At 42.1% G+C, this 5715-nt stretch overlaps 1 non-coding gene across 1 annotated transcript; it reads left to right on the top strand.

Moving 5' to 3' along the window:
* Nucleotides 1-5262: 5262 nt before the first annotated feature.
* On the top strand, nt 5263-5370 carry LOC148581451 (small nucleolar RNA R71). Its single transcript, XR_015895879.1, has one exon. It is a non-coding gene; the product is annotated as a small nucleolar RNA R71 (small nucleolar RNA).
* Nucleotides 5371-5715: the final 345 nt, after the last annotated feature.

The raw sequence follows: 5715 nt of genomic DNA, 5'->3' as shown, positions 1-5715 counted from the left end.
GTCGTCAATTCTTGGCCAAAGTATGGACTATTATATATTGTTGGAAAGCCCTGGATGTCTACTTTCCAACACAATTGGAAGCGCGCCATTTTGAGTTCTGTAGCTCCAGAAAATCCACTTTGAGTGCAGGGAGGTCAGAATCCAACAGCATCAACAGTCCTTTTTCAACCTCTGAATCTGATTTCTGCTCAAGTCCCTCAATTTCAGCCAGAAAATACCTGAAATCATAGAAAAACACACAAACTCATAGTAAAGTCCAGAAATGTAAATTTAACATAAAAACTAATGAAAACATCCCTAAAAGTAACTAGATCCTACTAAAAACATACTAAAAACAATGCCAAAAAGCGTATAAATTATCCGCTCATCACAACACCAAACTTAAATTGTTGCTTGTCCCCAAGCAACTGAAAATCAAATAGGATAAAAAGAAGAGAATATACTATAAATTCTAAACTATCAATGAAACATAGTTTTAATCATATGAGTGGGACTTATAGCTTTTTGCCTCTTGAATAGTTTTGGCATCTCACTTTATCCATTGAAGTTTAGAATGATTGGCATCTATAGGAACTTCAGATTTCGAATAGTGTTATTGACTCTCCTAGTTCAGTATGATGATTCTCGAACACAGCTTCTTTATGAGTCTTGGCCGTGGCCCTAAGCACCTTGTTTTCCAGTATTACCACCGGATACATAAATGCCACAGACACATAATTGGGTGAACCTTTTCAGATTGTGACCCAGCTTTGCTAGAGTCCCCAATTAGAGGTGTCCAGGATTCTTAAGCACACTCTTTATTTTTGCTTTGGACCTTGACTTTAACCGCTCAGTCTCAAGTTTTCACTTGACACCTACACGCCACAAACACATGGTTAGGGACAGCTTGGTTTAGCCGCTTAGACCAGGATTTTATTCCTTTAGGCCCTCCTATCCACTGATGCTCAAAGCCTTGGGATCCTTTTTATTTGCCCTTGCCTTTTGGTTTTAAGGGTTATTGGCTTTTTCTGCTTGCTTTTTCTTTTTCTTTCTATTTTTTTTTTCTGCAAGCTTTGCTCTTTGCTGCTTTTTCTTGCTTCAAGAATCATTTTTTTATGATTTTTCAGATTATCAAATAACATGTCTCCTAGTCATCATTCTTTCAAGAGCCAACATATTTAACATTCTTAAACAACAACTTCAAAAGGCATATGCACTGTTCAAGCATACATTCAGAAAATAAGAAGCATTGTCACTACATCAATATAATTAAACTAAGTTCAAAGATAAATTCGAAACTCATGTACTTCTTGTTCTTTTGAATTAAAACATTTTTCTTTTAAGAGAGGTGATGGATTCATAGGACATTCATATCTTTAAGACAAAGTTACTAACTACTAATGATCATGTAATAAAGGCGCAAACATTGATAAGCACATAATATAGAAAACGAAAAACAGAGAAAGCAAGAACAAGGAATGAATCCACCTTAGTGATGGTGGCGTTTCCTTCTTGAGGAACCAATGATGTCCTTGAGCTCTTCTATGTCTCTTCCTTGTCTTTGTTGCTCCTCCCTCATTGCTTTTTGATCTTCTCTTATTTCATGAAGCATGATGGAGTGCTCTTGATGTTCCACCCTTAGTTGTCCCATATTGGAACTCAATTCTTCTAGGGAGGTGTTGATGTGCTCCCAATAGTTTTGTGGAGGAAAGTGCATTTGAGGCATTTCCGAAATCTCATGGTGATGAGCTTCTTGCGCCTCTTGAGCTCCATGACTGGGCTCTCTTGCTTGCTCCATCTTTTTCTTAGTGATGGGCTTTTCCTCTTTAATGAGGATATCTCCCTCTATGTCAATCCCAGCTGAGTAACATAGATGGCAAATGAGGTGAGGGAAGGCTAACCTTGCCATAGTGGAGGACTTGTCAGCCACCTTGTAGAGTTCTTGAGGTATAATCTCATGAACTTCCACCTCTTCTCCAATCATGATGCTATGGATCATGATGGCCCGGTCTATAGTAACTTCAGACCGGTTGCTAGTGGGAATGATTGAGCATTGAATAAACTCCAACCATCCTCTAGCTATAGGCTTGAGGTCCAATCTTCTTAGTTGAACCGGCTTGCCTTTGGAGTCAATCTTCCATTGAGCTCCTTCTACACATATGTCCATAAGGACTTGGTCCAACCTTTGATCAAAGTTGACTCTCCTTGTGTAGGGGTGTGTGTTCTCTTCCATGTATGGCAAGTTGAACGCCAACCTCACATTCTCCGGACTAAAATCTAAGTATTTCCCCCGAACCATTGTAACATAGTTCTTTGGATCCGGGTTCTTACTTTGATCATGGTTCTTGGTGATCCATGCATTGGCATAGAACTCTTGAACCATTAGGATGCCGACTTGTTGGATGGGATTTGTTAGAACTTCCCAACCTCTTCTTTGAATTTCATGTCGGATCTCCGGATACTCATTTCTTTTGAGTTTAAAAGGGACCTCAGGGATCACCTTCTTCTTGGCCACAACGTCATAGAAGTGGTCTTGATGGGCTTTGGAGATGAACCTTTCCATCTCCCATGACTCGGATGTGGAAGCTTTTGTCTTCCTTTTCCCTCTTCTAGAGGATTCTCCGGTCTTAGATGCCATCAATGGTAATGGAAAAACAAAAAAAGCTATGCTTTTACCACACCAAACTTAGAATATTGCTCGCCCTCGAGCAATAAACAAAAGAATAGAAGAAGAAGAAGAAGAAATATGGAGAGGGAGAGGGAGATGTGGTTTCGGCTAAGGAGAGTGTAGAGGGGTGTGTTGTGTGAATTTGAAGAAGAATGGAGGGCTTTATAAAGGGTAGGGAGGTGGGGTATTGGTTCGGTCATATGGGTGGGTTTGGGTGGGAAATTGATTTTGAATTTTGAAGGTAGGTGGAGTTTATGAGGTAGGTTTATGGGGAAGAGGAGATGGATGTGAGTGGTGAAGGTTTAGTGGGGAAGAGAGATAGAGGTGATTGGTGAGGGGTTTTTAGGGAAGAGTGTTTATGGGGTTGTGTGAAAGAGAGTGGTGAGAAGAAGTGAGTGGAGGTAGGTGGGGATCCTGTGGGGTCCACAGGTCCTGAGTGGATCCTGTGGGGTCCACAGATCCTGAGTGGATCCTGTGGGGTCCACAGATCCTGAGGTGTCAATGATTTACATCCCTGCACCCATTAGGCATGTAAAAATGCCTTTGCACACAACTCTGGGCGTTCAGCGCCAGGTTGGTGCCCATTTTGGGCGTTCAACGCCCAATTGCTGCCATTTCTGGCGTTGAACGCCAGAACCATGCCTGTTCTGGCGTTCAGCGCCCAGAAGTTGCCCATTTTGGGCGTTCAGCGCCAGAACCATGCTCTGTTCTGGCGCTGAACGCCAGACAGATGCTCCTTCAGGGTGTGATTTTTCTTCTGCTGTTTTTGATTCCATTTTCAATTTTTCTATTTATTTTGTGACTCCACATGATCATGAACCTAAGAAAACATGACAAACAATAAAAATAAGAATTAGATAAACATTGGGTTGCCTCCCAACAAGCGCTTCTTTAATGTCAATAGCTTGACAGTGGGCTCTCATGGAGCCTCACAGATGTGCAGAGCTTTGTTGAGACTCTCCAACACCAAACTTAGAGTTTGGATATGGGAGTTCAACACCAAACTTAGAGTTTGGTTGTGGCCTCCCAACACCAAACTTAGAGTTTGACTGTGGGGGCTCTGGTTGACTCTGCTTGGAGAGAAGCTTTTGCTGCTTCCTCTCCATGGTTGCAGAGGGAGATCCTTGAGTTTTAAACACAAGGGAGTTCTCATTCCATTGAAGGACTATTTCACCTCTGTCAACATCAATCATAGCTCTTGCTGTGGCCAGGAAAGGTCTTCCTAGGATGATGGATTCATCCTCTTCCTTTCCAGTATCCAGGACTATGAAATCAGTAGGTATGTAAAGGCCCTCAACCTTTACTAATACATCTTCTACTTGTCCATAAGCCTGTCTTCTTGAGCTGTCTGCCATCTCTAGTGAGATTTTAGCAGCTTGCACCCCATAGATTCCCAGTTTCTCTATTACAGAGAGGGGCATGAGGTTTATTCCTGAACCAAGGTCACACAGAGCCTTAAAGATCATGGTGCCTATGGTACAGGGTATTAAGAACTTTCCTGGATCCTGTCTCTTCTGAGGCAATGTCAGTTGATCCAGATCACTTAGTTCATTGATGAACAAGGGAGGTTCAACTTCCCAAGCATCAATGCCAAATAATTTGGCATTCAGCTTCATGATTGCGCCAAGAAACTTGGCAGTTTGCTCTTCAGTGACATCCTCATTCTCTTCAGAAGAGGAATACTCATCAGGGCTCATGAAGGGTATAAGGAGGTTCAATGGAATCTCTATGGTCTCTAGATGAGCCTCAGAGTCCTTTGGTTCCTCAGAGGGAAGCTCCTTATTGGTCACTGGACGTCCCAGGAGGTCTTCCTCCTTGGGATTCACGTCCTCTCCTCTCCTCACAGGTTCGGCCATGGCGCTTATGTCAATGGCCTTGCACTCTCCTTTTGGGTTCTCTTCTGTATTGCTTGGGAGAGTACTAGGAGGGATTTCAGTGATCCTTTTACTCAGCTGGCCCACTTGTGCTTCCAAATTTCTAATGGAAGACCTTGTTTCATTCATGAAACTTACAGTGGCCTTAGATAGATCAGAGACTAGATTTGCTAAATTAGAAGCATTTTGTTCAGAGTTCTCTGTCTGTTGCTGAGTGGATGATGGAAAAGGCTTGCTATTGCTAAACCTGTTTCTTCCACCATTATTAAAGCCTTGTTGGGGCTTTTGATCCTTCCATGAGAAATTTGGATGATTTCTCCATGTTGAGTTATAGGTGTTTCCATAAGGTTCACCTAAGTAATTTACCTCTGCTATTGCAGGGTTCTCAGGATCATAAGCTTCTTCTTCAGAAGATGCCTCTTGAGTACTGTTGGATGCAGCTTGCATTCCATGCAGACTCTGAGAGATCATATTGACTTGCTGAGTCAATATTTTATTCTGAGCCAATATGGCATTCAGAGTATCAACTTCAAGAACTCCCTTCTTCATAGGCGTCCCATTATTCACAGGATTCCTTTCAGAAGTGTACATGAACTGGTTATTAGCAACCATGTCAATGAGTTCTTGAACTTCTGCAGGCGTTTTCTTTAGGTGAATGGATCCACCTGCAGAAGTGTCCAGTGACATCTTTGATAGCTCAGATAAACCATCATAGAATATATCCAGGATGGTCCATTCTGAAAGCATGTCAGAAGGACACTTTTTGGTCAACTGTTTGTATCTTTCCCAAGCTTCATAGAGGGATTCACCTTCTTTCTGTCTGAAGGTTTGAACATCAGCTCTAAGCTTGCTCTGCTTTTGAGGCGGAAAGTACTTGGCTAAGAAAGCCGTGACCAGCTTATCCCAAGAGTTCAGACTGTCTTTGGGTTGAGAATCCAACCATAATCTAGCTCTGTCTCTTACAGCAAAAGGGAAAAGCATGAGCCTGTAGACTTCAGGATCTACTCCATTAGTCTTAACAGTATCACATATCTGCAAGAATTCAGTTAAGAACTGAAAAGGATCTTCAGATGGAAGTCCATGAAACTTGCAGTTCTGCTGCATCAGAGAAACTAATTGAGGTTTCAGCTCAAAGTTGTTTGCTCCAATGGCAGGAATGGAGATGCTTCTTCCATGTAAATTGGAATTAGGTGC

The sequence above is a fragment of the Arachis ipaensis genome, chromosome B10 (assembly GCF_059453495.1).
Source record: "Arachis ipaensis isolate K30076 ecotype BB chromosome B10, ASM5945349v1, whole genome shotgun sequence".
Lineage (NCBI taxonomy): Eukaryota > Viridiplantae > Streptophyta > Magnoliopsida > Fabales > Fabaceae > Arachis > Arachis ipaensis.
This window is presented reverse-complemented; position numbering and strand designations above follow the sequence as displayed.